This window comes from Lipotes vexillifer, unplaced genomic scaffold (genome assembly GCF_000442215.2).
Source record: "Lipotes vexillifer unplaced genomic scaffold, Lipotes_vexillifer_v1.1 scaffold1129, whole genome shotgun sequence".
Taxonomy (NCBI): Eukaryota; Metazoa; Chordata; class Mammalia; order Artiodactyla; family Lipotidae; genus Lipotes; species Lipotes vexillifer.
This window is the reverse complement of record NW_006789022.1, coordinates 4,602,331-4,618,598: the sequence shown is the minus strand read 5'-3', so window position 1 is coordinate 4,618,598 and position 16,268 is coordinate 4,602,331.

Here is a 16,268-nt window from a genome sequence, read left to right as displayed (position 1 = left end):
CCCCCCGCCGCCGCATGCCCGGCCTCAATAGGAGCTGAGCGAGCTGCCTGCTCTTGAATCACCGAGCCTGGTTTCAACTGACTTCACGGAAAACTACCTGCTTGTCTGCACGCACCCTTTCCTCTTTAACTTTCAGCCAAAGCTGTCATTAGACCTGGCCTTGGCAAAGCGTGTGATGGTAAATTCTCCGCACTGAGTGTCCATGTGGTTCAAATTAAGATGAACCCCAATGCTCAGCCAAGCAGCACAAACCAAGGCTTCTAAAGAAACGCTCCTAAATACCGCGTGTACCAGCAACATGTTTATTTTCTCATTCCACTGACGTGTACTGAGCGTGTACCTCTGACCTTGAGTTAGTTACTTCACCTGCCTCAGCGGCTCACTTCTTACCTGGTGGACTGGAGATAACCCTGGTACCCTCCCCACACAACGGAGTAGCTGTTTATTTCCCTTCTCTGCAGTCTGTTTCCTCATCTCCCGGGGCTGTTGTGATTCAAAGTGAGCAAAGGCATGAAAGGTGCTTAGAACAGTGCTTGCGCACTACAAATGCCCGCCACCAATAATGATCCAGTTATCAGCATTGTCCCCAGCAAGTTATTGTGACCACAGGGTGATCTCTCTGGTCACTCCCGGCTCAGTGCCCAGCATAGAGTAAGTGTCAATAAATCCTAGCTGTTGATGCTCTGTGGTTATTACTGCTTCGAACTTTTCAAAGGCTTTGACATCTATTTTTCACACACTCTCACAGCACATTCAGCTGAATTCTGTTTTCTTTGTACAACCAACCACCGCAGTTTCATCACTGTGGGAAGAAGACCTTTTCTAGTCTTTTTTAGTTTGTAATGACACAATGCTTTGTGATGGAAAAATCATTCGTTTAGTTTGATTTTCTGTGTTGTCCTTTTTTAAATGACTTGACTGACTTTTTTTTTTCCTGGGTTCCTCCAAGTTTTAAAACAGCACAAATGAAACATCCAATGCAGGGGTCCTAGACAGAGAGAAGCAGCCCGCTGCCCCAGTCTGTGTCACCCACAGACCGCTGTGCCCTGAGCCTGGCCCGCTCTGGTCCTGCTCCATGTGGCCTCACTGGTTTCTGTCACCCTCGTGTCACATCCCAGGACTTTCCTGAGCTGCTCTCCCACCTCCTGGCCTATCGACATTTTTTTTTTTTTGGCTGCGTTGGGCCTTCCTTGCTGAGCGCAGGCTTTCTCTAGTTGCGGCGAGCGGGGGCTACTCTTCGTTGCGGTGCACGGGCTTCTCACTGCGGTGGCTTCTCTTGTTGCGGAGCACGGGCTCTAGGCACGCAGGCTTCAGTAGTTGTGGCTCGCAGGCTCAGTAGTTGTGGTGCAAAGCCTTAGTTGCTCCGCAGTATGTGGGATCTTCCCAGACCAGAGCTTGAACCCGTGTCCCCTGCACTGGCAGGTGGATTCTTAACCACTGGGCCACCAGGGAAGCCCCAGCCTATCGACCTTAATGGTTGCTTCATCTGAGTGGCTTTGGGGTCCTTCCCTTAGTCACACCTTATGTGACACATCTGTTTCCTATCCAATAGAAGAGTCCACAGAGGACATTTCTTTTTTCTTTTCTTTTTTTTTTTTGCAACACGCGGGCCTCTCACTGTTGTGGCCTCTCCCGTTGCGGAGCACAGGTTCTGGACGCGCAGGCTCAGCGGCCATGGTTCACGGGCCCAGCTGCTCCGCGGCATGTGGGATCTTCCCGGACCGGGGCACGAACCCATGTCCCCTGCATTGGCAGGCGGACTCTCAACCGCTGTGCCACCAGGGAAGCCCTCTTTTTTCTATTTTTTTATTGGCGTATAGTTGCTTTACAATATTGTGTTAGTTTCTAGTGTACAGCAAAGTGAATCAGTTAGACGTATATATATGTCGCCTCTTTTTTGGATTTCCTTCCCATTTAGGTCACCACAGAGCACTGAGTAGAGTTTCCTGTGCTATACAGTAGGTTCTCATTAGTTATCAATTTTATACCTAGTATCAATAGTGTATATATGTCCATCCCATTCTCCCAATTCATCCCACCCTACCCCCTTTCCCCCTTGGTATCCGTATGTTTGTTCTCTACATCTGTGTCTCTATTTCTGCTTTGTAAATAAGATCGTCTATACCAATTGTTTCAGATTCCACATATATGCGTTAACATACGATATTTGTTTTTCTCTTTCTGACTTACTTCACTCTGTATGACAGTCTCTAGGCAAAGAGGACATATTTAAAAGCACACCTCTTTCTCCTTTAAATCGTGTCCTCAAAGTTAGTACATTTAAAACAAGAACTATAATCACATTTTTCTTGAGTTAAATTTAATATACAGTTGAAGGAGATGGAGGTATGCCAGAATAGGCCACTTTGGCATAAGGATTGTTTTGAGCTGAAAGCAATTAGCACTCTGCCTTCCTCTTTTCTACCTAAAAGCAGGGCATTCATTTCCCTTTGTAAGGATAACATAAATTCCCATTTGTACAGGTGTCTCTCTTTCCCATCCCCCGAAGAGGAGGATGACCCTGGTCACTAGAGATGACTCTTATCAACGGACAAGGCACCAACCTGAGTCTGCCTAACAAACTTACTAAATAACCTTTATCTTCCATTAGTTTCCTCCATATATGTACCTTCCCACAATTTACCTCAGTGGCCTTAGAAGCTCAGCCCCCTCCCTTCCTTTGTCTGGTTAGATCTCCACAATTTATCACCCTTTGTTAAAACTGTATCTAAGCTCCCAAATCTAACCGCTTCCTTGGGTTTTCACTTTCTTTCCTGTGAAGAAATACACATGAAATAAACCTTTTCTCCTGTTAATCTGTCTTTTATCAGTTTGATTCGCAGGCCCCAGGTCCTGAACCTACAAAGATAAAGTTTGGGTTATTTTTTTTAATCTCCCCTACATAGTCATATGTTGGCATTTTAGAAAATGCACAAACGTTAAACAAAATTTTTTAACTGCCCATAAGCAAGCTCTCCACCCCGAAATAATCAATGCTCCCATTTCTACATCATTTTTTCAAGTCTTCCCATCCTCCTTCTGCATCGACATATACGATGTGTGTGTCTATAGAACAGGGAAGTGTGTGTCAATAAAGTAACGTAAAGAGCAGAGGAGGGGCTTCCCTGGCGGGTCCAGTGGTTAAGACTTCGCCTTCTAACGCAGGGGGTGCGGGTTTGATCCCCGGTCCGGGAACTAAGAGCCCATATGCCTCGTGGCCAAAAAACCAAAACATAAAACAGAAGCAATATTGTAACAAATTCAATAAAGACTTAAGAACGGTCCATATCAAAAAAAAATCTTAAAAAAAAAAAAAAAAAAGAGCAGGGGAGCCAGAGATGCAGAGTTGCTGGTACTGTTCTGGCCACTTCACCTCCTATCCATGCAACCTTGGGCCTATCATCTAACCTTCCTCAGCCTCATGTCCTCGTCTGTGAAATAGGGGAAGAGGATCTGCCTCACACGTTGTTGTGAAGGTTCTGTAAGATGAGACACAGCAAGGATTGTTCACAGCACCTGGCACACAGTGAGTGCCCACGAAGGCGGAGCTATTGAAGGATAAATATTCATTTTAGTAAATAGATATTAGTAACCAATACTTGTGAAATTAAAATTATATTTACACATTATATATTTAGTAGTTTTATAAGTTAAAAGTACAAAGTTATAAATTACCACTTAAAACATATGATGGGGCTGTGATTACACCATAAATCCGCACATCTAGCTCGAGTGTCACTTCACACCATATCGATAATATTTCCTGTCATTACAAAGTCTTATAAGAGTTTTAAAGGCTGCATAAGACTCACTCCACTGTGTCTTTAATTTGTTTTGTTTTGTTTTGTTTTTGTTTTTGTTTTGTGTGTCTTTAATTTTTGACAGAAATGCTCGTCTCAATGCTATAAAGGCACAACCAGGAGAGGAGAATCATGATGGTCCCCCTTCCAGCCCCTGTAAAGTCCGTTTTCCACCCCAGCTCCCTTTGGCTGCATTAAAATCTCTATGAAAGTGCTTTCTGTGCATTTGGACCTTTGATTTATAATCACCAGCTAAAATGAATAAATCATCTCTGGAAGAAATCAAATAGCAAAGCATTTCAACTCCAAGGGCTTGGACAGAACTATATTTCTCTTCTCCTCAAGGCCCTACAGGCACACACAGTTGCCATTTCCCCGGACCTTGGAAGGAGTCCAGAAAAATGAGAGGCCTGAGCAGGCCACACTGCAACCACTGCACCTCTTAGGCACAAGGCACGGGGTGCTTTCTCTTCCCCTAAGGATGCTGGAAACACACTCAGTGGGAGGTGGGGCAGGAGTCCGGCCCCCATTCCACAGGTGTGAACACTGAGGTTCATAAAAGTGAAGAACCTGGGCCAGGGTCACGTGGATGGTGACAGAGCCAGGATCCCACCAGGTCTGGCCAAGTCCCTGTCCATGTTCTCCACCGACCCATGTTGTCCCCCAGAAGAGATGGGTGTTTTCCCAAGAGAGCAGCTTTGAGACAGGAGTTCAGCACAGCTGAGGCATGGAGGTGAGGGCTATGGGAACCCCTATCACACCCACACTTCCATTCCTAGCCAGGGTCCCCCCATGACACTGAAGAGCCCACTCACATACGCCAGCGTGAACCCCACACTGGACCACACATCACCCTGGGATGGCTCTGGGCCAGCCCTTGTTCCCACCCAACCCTGCCTCCCTGGAGCAGACCTTCTAAACCTGGGGGGACAAGGTGAGCCCAGCTTTTGCCCCTCCTCCCACCCCATGACCACAGGGACCTATGGGTGGTGGGCCCACAGATGGAGACCCCTGCCTTGTCCCCATCTCCCCAGCCATGGCCTGACCCCTGGACCTTAGAGGGCTCCTGCCCTGAGGCCAGAGACCAGCCTAGGTAGATGTCCCAGAGTGATGCTATGAGCAGTCGGTCCCCAGAACGGCCAGAACTGTCTCCCCTAACTCCATGGAAAGAGAAAAAAAGGCCAGAAAATGCCCTCTGTGTTCCCTGGAGCGGCTTGTTTCTGGGTCTAGTTTCTCAGCACCTGAGAGCTTTTAAAATTAACATCAAAGAGTCGCGGGTGGTGTTTCAGTGCACTCCCAGCTCTCCTAGCCGGGAATGCTGGGTCAAGCCCAAAGCACACATCACTGTCCTTCCCGCTGAAGGAAATTAGCCCGTCTCTTAGGAGAGAGTGAGCCACTACTCAATTGAAATTGATTTCCAGGCCTCAGTAGCCATTGGAAGTTCTTCCCGCTGGGCTGGAAGTGGCTGGCTGATGGGAGGTGGCTGCCCTTCCCCAGGAATCCTAGAAGAGCAGAAGGAGGGACTTACAAAAGCAAATGGGAAAGCGGCTGCCGGGGCTTGTAGCTGAAACCGGTGGCTTTAAGGGAACCATAAGTGCTTTTGGAATTGGGCTGATGGGGCTCGAGTCTGCCTCTGACACTTCCTAGCAGGTTAACTAACTGTAAGACATTTCAGCTGTAAATGAAGATGGCGATAACTCAGCACTCAGTGTCTTGAGCTGTAAGATGTCACAAGAACCTCGTGGCAAGATTGAAAACAAGCCAAACATTCATCGACTGGAGAATGGATAAACCAAAAGTGATAAATGCGTACAATGGAATACGCAGCAAAAAAAAAAAAAAAAAAAAAAAAAAAAATGAGGTACTGACACCTGCGATAATATGGATGAACCTCAAAAACATTCTGCCCAGCGAAAGAAGCCAGGCACAAAAGACCACATGTTATATGATTCCATTTATATTAAATATCCACAAAAGGCAAATCTACAGAGACAGAAAGTAGATCAGTGGTTGCCTAGAGCTGGGGTAGGAATGGTTAGTGACTGCAAGTGGGCAAGAGGGATCTTTCAGATGATGGGAAGGTCATAAAATCGGATTGTGGTGACACAAGCTTTGTGTGGCACAGCTTTGTAAATTTACTAAAGACTATTCGATTGTACAATGAAAGTAAGTGAATTCTAGGCTATGTGAATAATACTCCACTAAAGCCTTTTTTTAAAAAGTACCCAGTGAAGAGTGTTAGTTCTAAGAATCAACTCAGATACTTTGTATACAAAGTGTTTTGAAAATTGTAATGTGCTATGAACTGCCAGTCCTAATTCTGAATAAGGGGACTGCAGAGAGTGGACGTAACCGCAGCAACAGACCTGGAATCAACTCTAGTCCCTACTACGTGGGCCTCTGCTCCTTCATCTCTAGAATGGAGACAGTAACAGTCTCACGGTGTGAAGATTAAATGAGTTAAAGATGCGAGTCGCTTAGTACTCGAAAATGGCCATGTGCTCGGTAAACATATCTCTTAGTATCATCCTCATGCTCTCTATTACCATCCCAGCAGCTCCGAGTAGGGCCCCAAGACCAAGAACAGGGCTGGAGACACATCCTGTTCATCACAGTGTCCCTTCTGCAGCCCACGGCCATCCGTCAGAATCCCCTGTGTTTAGACTTAGACTTGGTCGTTCATCCTCAACTTCCTCTCGTCCTCCGCACCAGCCCACAGCCGGCTCTGCCCACCGTAGAGCTTCTCCCTTTTCCCCAAGTACCGGCCATGATGTAGGGTCAGCCTGAAAGCCCACACAAGGATGGGGGGGTGTCTGAGACGGGGCGAGGGGCAGGGGCCAGGGGCCAGCACTGGGATCAGGGGAAGCCACGGGCTGTGCCTGCCCAGAACCCAGGCAGGCACAGAGAAATGTAACCCTGGCTGACACATACGGAGCCATGCATTGTCTCCCCACTTTACAGTCAAGGACACTGAGGCTCAAAGGGACAGAACACCTTGTCCTGCGTCTCACAGCGGTAAGTGGCAGAGCAGAGGTCAAACCTGGTCATTTATCCCAAAGCCCAAGTACAGATGCTCAGAGGTGATGTGTTAAGTGAGGGGGTCAGGATAAATGACAGATGGAACGAACAGAGCTCTGGGCTATGCAAACCATCCAGATCACACTTCCCCAGATGACACTTGAGAAAATGCAGATTCCAAGGTCCCCTCCAGACCTACTGAAACCAGGAAATTGCATTTTAAAAAGCGTAGCAGGTAATTCTTAAGAAGTTTGAGAACCGTCAGGCCCCAGTAATGCAGGGAAATAGAAATGCAACTAGAGCAAGATCCGGATATCAGACTAGATCATCGGTTTGCTGTGTCAAAAGTAAAAATGAAAAGTCGCCCCCAGCCTGGCGAGAGGGCTTCAGAGGAGCATGGCTCGGATGCTACAATGTGCGTGGTCGAGCAGAAGCCTTGCACTGACTTCTCACGGGGCCCCACGCCTGCAGGCACACAGAGCCCCAAGGACAAACTGAGGCCTGGACAGGGGAAGTCACATGGCCGGTGGGGACAGAGCTGTCCCGCCAACCCAGAGCCGGAGACCACACAAAGCCCATCACCACACCACTGCCTGCCAGCTCTGGTCAGTGAAGACCCCAGGTCGGCATCCTGAAGCCCCCAAGGGTGTTTTTCCTCATCCTGTCTTTGCTCTGTTACTCCCACGTGTGACCAGACCTATCCAAGGAATAAACGCCAAGGCGGCGCACCTGATGCGACTCATTTGTCAGCAGGATGCGGTACTGTTGGATGGATCGATGGTTATGACCTTACGCCTACATGGCCCCTGATGGCTCACAAAGTGCTTTTCCAGCATTATCTGCATTTGCTCGCAAGAAGAATTAGTACTCATGGTCACAAATGGGTCTGATCATAATTTGCAGAACGAGGGCTGAGCTCGGAGTGTGCGGTGTCTGCGGCCACCCCAGGGATCCTGACTTAATTGGTCTGGGGTGCAGCCTGGGCAGAGGATTCTTTTAAGCTCCCCAGGGGATTCTAACGTGTGGCCGAGGTGGAGAGCCACTGGGCCCTAAAGGGAGCAGGGCTAAATTTCAGGTCCTGGCGCCTCTAAACCACAGCGTGGGTGCATTCTGGGTGCTTTCCCTGGGTGGCGTGGACAGTGCCCACAAACCCGCGTGTCCCATGGGCCCCGTGGCCCCGGTAAGCTCGCCTGCTTTGCGCTTTCCTCTCCTTGCCCCTAGGCCTCTCTATACCCTGACAGCCATGCAGTTCTGGGAAAACACATCTTAGCCGAATTCCAAAGTGCACCCCAGCCAACCCGCCACCTCCCACTCAACTCCAAACCCACCTCCTCAGTGAGACAAGTGCAGAGTCACGAAGATCGCAGAGGGCCCCTCCCCACCCCCACCCATCCCACTGAGCTCCCACGCAGCCCCGGCACATGGCACCAGCACGCCTGGGCGTGTGGCCAGTCCGGGGCTTCAGGCCTCCAAACAGGGCAGTCCATGTCTCATGACCACCGGCCAGTGATTTTTGGCTTCGAACTGCCTCAAATGTCTTAGACTGGGACGGTTTCCCCACAGGGGCCAAGGTTAACCAATTCCAAACACTCCTCATCCGCCCCGTGGTAACTACCAATGTCAATGCAGGCTGTGTTCTAAGTGGTTTTCCCGCATCCTCTCAGTTAATCCTCAAACATAGGCTATGAGGTCGCTGTTATGATTACCTCCATTTCACAGGTATGGAAACTGAGGCTCAGAGAGGTGAAATAGCTTATGTGGGTAAGTGGCAGGGTCTGCATTGGAACTGGGGTCAGACAGACACCAGAGCCTGTGCTCTCCTTAAAAGCCGCATCTCCTCACCACTCCCACTTAAGTGCCCTCGTTGCTGTCCTTCCGAGGACACAGCAGAGGAGAGAGACCCAATCAGGAACCAGAGCTGCTCGGCCATGTGCGAGCTGTGATGCCTCAGAAGGTCAGGGAAAAGGGCCAAGTCCAGAGCCCCCAGGGACCTTTTGCTAGTGTAGCCAGTGATTTATCCCTTGAGCTAGGACACTCTGGGAAGCAAAAGGAGCTATTAACACTGATGATGGGACAGTCAGTGTAAGTGGGGACTGTCCCGAATGAGCAGGATTTACAGTCACCCAAGTTGGCTAAGCTTTCTGAACCTCGACCTCCACATATTTAAAGTGTGGATGCCATACTTTGAGGACCCACTAAAATAGTTTGTGTGACCGCACACTTCATAAACTCTGAAACCTTACATGCAAATGAAGGGCTTTTTGAAAAAATTTACAAGAACAGGGACTTCCCTGGCGGTGCAGTGGTTAGGACTCCACACTTCCACCGCAGGGGGCTCGGATTCGATCCCTGGCCGTTGGGGACCTAGGATCCCACGTGCCGCAAAGCAGGGCCAAAAAGCAATTTACAAGGACAAACTCATGAATTAATTCATGGTCTAACTGGATGCTGCGAGGCCTCTGTCACCCAGAGCTTCAGCTCTCCTGCTGGTACAATGAATTTCTGACCACATTTGAGGGGCAAACTGACAGCATGGAGCCAGATCTGCCCAGAATGGCAAGTTTTGTTTTATCAGCACAGAGTTTTGAAGTTTCTGAATTTGAATGCCACAGCCCTGCCAGTCCCTCTCGGCTTACCCCTGGTTTGATTCCCATGGCATAGCCACCTGCCTGGCTCCTTGGGCATCTGAGTTTGTAGCCCTAGGACTAGACACATTCAGAAGTCCCTCCTAGTCCTGCCATGTTCTAGGGTCCTCGTAGTCTGGCACTGCTGTATACCCGCACCGAAGCTGGATTAGTTGTCCAGTGTTAACCTGTTAGATAGGTAATGTTTAGCATCAGTCAAAACACAAGACCATCTCCCCTCACACCACACCAAACGTTCAAGTCAATAGTCAACTGGGAAAAGCAGAGTCACAAAATCAAAGGGTCATCACATCTCAAGTGGGCATTTTGGTTTTTCACCTGGTGAGCAACTGCCAACCCCTTCAGGTTAAACTTGAACCTGACAATCAAGGAGCGGGGTGGGGGAGGGGGAGAGCATCTACCTTCTGTGTGAGCCCCAGTCTCCTCTTCCGCAAACCCCAGAGAATAACATGCACTTGGCTGGACTGAGAGGCCTTGGTGATCCTGCTGGGCACAGAGCCCAGCACACTGACCCTTCCCAGTCACTTTCACTCTCACCGACACCCCCCTCTCCCGATGCCAGCCCCAAGTAGAGTTCAAGTTCAGTCACTCTCCAGAAGGAGCAAATACTTGTCAGCAAATCTATCCTGGTCTTTCTTGCATGCAGCCTCTTGGGAAAGCAACATGATGGCAGTTAAAAGAGCACTGAATTTGGAGTTTCAGCAACTTGGATTTGAATGCTGGCTGTGCCTCTTAGTGCCATTGTGACCTTGAACGAGCTCCTTGACCTCTGGGTCTGTCTGTGCACCTGCTGAAAGGGATAATAATGACCCCTGTCCTGCCTGCCTCACAGGTGGTTGTCAGCTCCTTGAAACCCTACCTGTGAGATCTTGTAGAGGTCCGTGTATGTGTCAGCTGTCACTGTCGGCTGAGAAACTCCTTCACATTTACTACTCTCCCTGCCATCCAAGCCAATTCAAATGTACATCACGTCAGACTACCCACAGTTTATTTTCTAGCAAGGACTACCCACAGTTATTATCTACACAGGTGTCATACCTTGGTCCCTAGGGTATGATTCTTTTTTTAAAATTAATTAATTAATTTATGGTTGCGTTGTGTCTTCATTGCTGCACGCAGGCTTTCTCTAGTTGTGGCGAGCGGGGGCTACTCTTCATTGCAGTGCGAGGGCTTCTCATTGCGGTGGCTTCTCTTGTTGTGGAGCACAGGCTCTAGGCGCGCGGGCTTCAGTAGTTGTGGCACGCGGGCTCAGTAGTTGTGGCTCGAGGGCTCTAGAGCACAGGCTCAGTAGTTGCAGCGCACGGGCTTACTTGCTCTGCGGCATGTGGGATCTTCCCAGACTAGGGCTCAAACTCCTGTCCCCTGCACTGGCAGGTGGATTCTTAACCACTGCACCACCAGCGAAATCCCCCTAGGATCTGATTCTTATCTGGGGTATTAAGTAAATAGTTTTCATAACAACTACAAACAAGATGAACGAGCCTGTCACTAGCTGGATCCCAGATGAAGCCAAGGTTCCAACTCTTAAGGCAACAGAGTCAGCTCTCGATTATTCATGCTACATGATCAGGGATGGATCTGGGTTTGGGGGCCTGAAGTTTATACAGTTTGGTGGCCCTCTTTAAAAATAATCTGACAGGGCTTCCCTGGTGGCACAGTGGTTGAGAGTCCGCCTGCCGATGCAGGGAACACGGGTTCATGCCCCAGTCCAGGAGGATCCCACATGCCGTGGAGCGGCTGGGCCCATGAGCCATGGCCGCTGGGCCTGCGTGTCTGGAGCCTGTGCTCCGCCACGGGAGAGGCCACAACAGTGAGAGGCCCGCGTACCGCAAAAAAAAAAAAAAAAAGAAGATGCGGGTAATTGATAACGATGAATGGAAAATAAATTTGAGGTGAGTTTCAGATTCACCCTATCCATGCCATACCTGACTCCCACCAGAACTCCTGAAAATCACAAACATTCAGCCAGGACCCCACACAAAAAGTCCAGGGTCATAACGCTATTTGAGTAATGGAAAATGAGAAAATGGAAAAAACCTCCATCATTCCCAGCAAACACTCGACTGTGCTCTTGCAAAGCTCCACCTTGCTCCCACTGAAGCAGCTTCCAGCAAGTGTTTGTTTGTACAACCAGCGAGAAACAGAACTCGTGAGCTGATCTGAATTTCTTACCCACACTCGCTTGGTTCTCTTATGATGACAGGCAGCTCTGTTGAGCTTCACAGCATCCCCAAAACGTGCCAGAGTAGGTTGGTAAGACTCTCAGGGCTCAGAGTCTATCATCAATCACATCTTGGTTGTGACCACAGAGGGTTTTTGTGTTCTTTTTTTTTTTTTTTAACACCAGCTCAAGGACAGAAGAATTACTCACGTCTCAGAGGTTCAGGAACGCTACTGTATAGGACCCATAACATCACTGTGAGGTCCCACAGCTCAGCCACCAACGTTGGGTGGAGCAAAAAAAAAACTCCCAGGTACTTTACCAGACACAGATAGCAGCGTCCTGTTTGGGACACAGTCATTTGGTGTTCCAGTTTCTCAACCTGTAGTAAGAGTGTTTCATGCTTTTGAAACTGAAAGATGCATCCAAAAGATCTCTATGACACACCATGACTCACGCATCCCCCAACCCCCCCCTCGGCTCTCAAGGGGTCAGTTTCTTTCATTCACACCTGAAGTGAAAGGGGCTTGGTCAGTGTCTGTTAACTTCACTTCCTGTTTCCTTGCTTCCATCAGCCACCCAAAGGAGCCTCTGGGAGGGATGGATGCCATACTGAAGTGGGGGTCAGACAAGCCCACCTGCTGTACCTCCAGAAGAAGCCAGCTTGAAATATCTAGTTGATCAGGCCTCCAGCCCCCCATTCATTCAAGGTCCATCTATTCAGCCAGCTTCCATGGAGGCCTCTTCTGGGCCAGGTGCTGTTAGGAGTTGTGTCTGGAAAGAAAGACACAGCTCCTCCTCTCCAGGTGCTCAGTCAGTGGGAGACTCAGACCCTAACAGCCAATACAGTGAGTTGGGTGCTGGCGTGGCGGGGGGAACGTGAGCTACAGGATCTGGTGGGGAGGGCAGATGGTCTGTCCTCAAGGAATATAGGAAGGCTTCTCAGAGGAGGTGACAACCAAGAGTAGAAGGATGATAATGATTATAAAGATGAAGTTAGCTAACACTGACTTAGCACCTACGACATGCCAAGCACTTTCTCATGCTTTACAACTATTCACTCATGTTACCTTCCCCGTCACTCTTCAAGGTAGGTGACGTTATTATTTTCACCTTACGGAGGAGGGAACTGAGTCACTAAGATATTCCCTCGTCTGGCCCAAAGCCACACAGCTGGCATGATCACAGCATGAGGACAAGCTGATCTACGGAGACAACGTGTGGATCAGGACATGTGAAGCCACAGATACGAAAGACCGTGGCATTTACAGAGAACTGCCAGTATCTCCTGAGCATAGAGCATAGGGCAAAGTTCACAACATGTGGGTATGTTTTGTTGTGGGGAAGGCTTTGTTAGTGACCCACATGGTGCTTTTTAAAAAATATAAACCAACATTTGAAAATTGGGAGATTTCCTATTAAAACACAGATTATCCAGGTTGTGTTGGAAAATTAGGATCTGGGACCACAGGGCCGTGCTCTTCCATGGCAACAATCAGGGTTGCGATGGTTCTTTTTAGATGGGGAGTCGCCATCCCCCCCTGCTTTCCAGTTCACTGCAGCCCCCAGCACTCCGATGTCTCCCTAGTCTGGTCAGATTAGTTCACTGATAGTATCTGCCTGGTGTGTGTGATGGGGTGTGTGTGATGGGGGAGGGGCTAAAGAGCTTGGAGGAAAGGGATTTAAGTGGGGGAGGGCAGTGGTGAAGGGAGCAGATTTCTCCTTTACAGAGATCACTCTGGCAGCTGTGTCTGGAAGAAGAATTGGATGGAGGTGGGAAGCTGATTAGGAAACACAGTACTGTCCAGGCAGGATCCAACTTGCGGGCTGGTTTTGCAGGGATTCTCTTCTCTATTTTCTCCCTGGGGGATCAGAATATAAGTGTCACTTAGAAAGCAATAGGTTTTCATAGGGGGGCCCGAGGTCCACAGAGAAATTCCAAAGACAAGTGGAAAAACCAGGAAGATGCTCTTGGGAGCTAACTTTCAGGCACTGCAGCTTTTAATAAGTTGATTCCACGTTGGGGCCGAAGCAAGCCAGTTGCAGAGGCCAGGTCCAGACCTAACTTCACTCCCAAGCCCCCAACTTGGCTGCTACGTTGCCAACTTGAAGCAGCACATAGGAAGAGTACTGGGGGTGCCCAGAGGGAAGAACCCAAGTCAGCTCCCACCAGGAAAGGAGATGGGACCGAGCCCCATGGAACTGCCAGGGAGAAAGTGGAGAAAAACATCTCCACTTCACATGTGCCGTGCACACATTCAACTCGGCGACAGTCAGTAGCCGGGGCAGCAGGCAAAGACATGCTGACAGAGCGGTCAGGTAAGGAGTAGAAAAGGGGCTTCCCTGGTGGCGCAGTGGTTGAGAGTCCACCTGCCGATGCAGGGGACGCGGGTTCGTGTCCCGGAGCGGCTGGGCCCATGAGCCATGGCCGCTGAGCCTGCGCGTTCGGAGCCTGTGCTCCACAACGGGAGAGGCCACAACAGTGAGAGGCCTGCGTACCGCCAAAAAAATCCAAAAACGAACAAAAACAAAAACAAAAGAAAAAGTAGAAAAGGAATTGGAGAACTGGGGGATCAGTGAGGACACTTCACTTGGCCGTGGGAAGATCATGAGAGTTGGGGTCACACAGGACAATTCGGGCTATTCTTAGCTGTGTGTCACCGCATACATCGCTGAACTTCTCCATATCTGTTTCCTCATCCTTAAAATGAGGATAATGACACTTTTCAGGGTCTGGGAGAGCATGTGGTAAATTGCAATGTGACCTACAGACGTGAGGGATGTGTTGCTGTTGTGTTATTGTCATTGTTGCTACTTATTTTGAATCCAGGGCTGACCCCAACCCAAAAGAAGAAGTCAGCTCAAAGGGTCAAGCTTGCCATCTTTCTTTATCTCCCTTCCCGAAGTTCCCCAGCTCTGATGCTATCCCAAGACCCTTTTTCGGGCTATAAAACCCACACTAAAGGTTCAGAAAGATCCTTCTGCTTCCTACTTTTGAAGGGTACCTCAAGGAATGACGCAGTAACAGTGGTTTTCAGGTCGCTCTTTCTAGAGCTCTCAAACTTTACCTAGTGAGCGTCTAGATTAAGTCGAGCCAAAGACCTGGACAAAGGAAAGAACAAAAAACAAACAAACAAACAAAACTCTCCAACATGCAAAAGTTTCCAAGTTTTCATACTGCTTGGTTATATACAGACCAGAGTTAAACAGATTTCACTTCACACACCAGATCTAATGGTATGAAATGCTATTTATGCTAAGAATGAACCTAAGCTGCATTTGAACTAGGCAGAAACATATACTGTAATTGATTAGTGATGTCTGTTAGGGGCACAGGAATGGAATGGCTCTATGTGTGTCACACATTTGCTACTAGTATAGGCAAAATATCTAGCCTCTTTTCATTTGGATTCACGCAGATGTACAGGTGCAGCTTCCGTGTATGAAGGCAGAAGACCCAGGGCCTGTTGCAGGAGCCCTTCTCCTCACAAAGAGCCTGGTTTTAACATTCCTACCTAATGTGTACTCCATCCTCCCTCTCACTTTGTTCTCTATTGAAAGCACCCTGTCATTTTTATGTTTCCACTCAGGAAACAGCAAGCACGGAACAGAAAAAAGGTCAAGATCCCATTTGCCTTGATGGATTCATTTTGATACAACTTCAGTCAAGAGCTAGCTGCTGCCTGATTTCACATTTCACCATCGAAACGAGGGCCAGGGCAGGGCTGGGGGAGCAATCTTTCAGCAACATACCTGGCTGAGCAACAGTGTTCCACCTGGAGAAGCAATTCTGGGATGGCAGCTTTGAACCCCATCAGCCCATCCCAGCAGCCAACAGAGGAGGGAGATTCTGAAATATTCCCCCACCTGTCCCAGCCTGTGGGCCGACACAGCCGGTTGTAACAGTGGACAGAAGCCCTAAGAGAACCAAAATGAGACAAAGCCAAACTATCTGTACAGATGAGGGAAGCAGGGCCCAGAGAGGGTAGTGATATGGCTGTGGTCACACACACAGAGTGTCCTCACTCTGCCTCGGGCACTTCACCTCTGCAGCCGGCACTGCCTCAGGCCACTTGATGTACAGATGTTTCTACTCATTTCCCCAAGGTGGGGGCCGAGGGGTCACATCAGGGGCTCAAGCAACCCCAGAAGCAGATTGGAGCAAGGTGGTGTTCTGCTATGGGCAGATGGGCCTGATGCAGGAGGGGACGCACCTCCACAGAGCAGGGGGGGAGGGCAAGGACTGTGGACTCCTGGTCCTTGCCAGAGGTTTTCATCAATAACTACTTGGTCCCTGATAGACAATCCCAGCATGACTGAGAGGCAGTCCACAAATGTGATGAGCACACCATGGCTCGAATCCAGCCCAGGGGAACTTGAACAATGGTTCATTCATTCATCGGACAAACTGTATGGCAAAGCTTATGCCAGGCTCTGTGGCTACAATGCTGGAAAAGACATGGCATCTACATCTCATGTTGCTTACAGTAACATCATGAGCACTGAACAGATGCAGTATTCATACAATGGGATCCAACATAGCAATTAAAAAGTACAGACCACCACTACACTCAAAAGCAGGGATGAGGGCTTCCCTGGTGGCGCAGTGGTTGGGAGTCCGCCTGCCGATGCGGGGGACGCGGG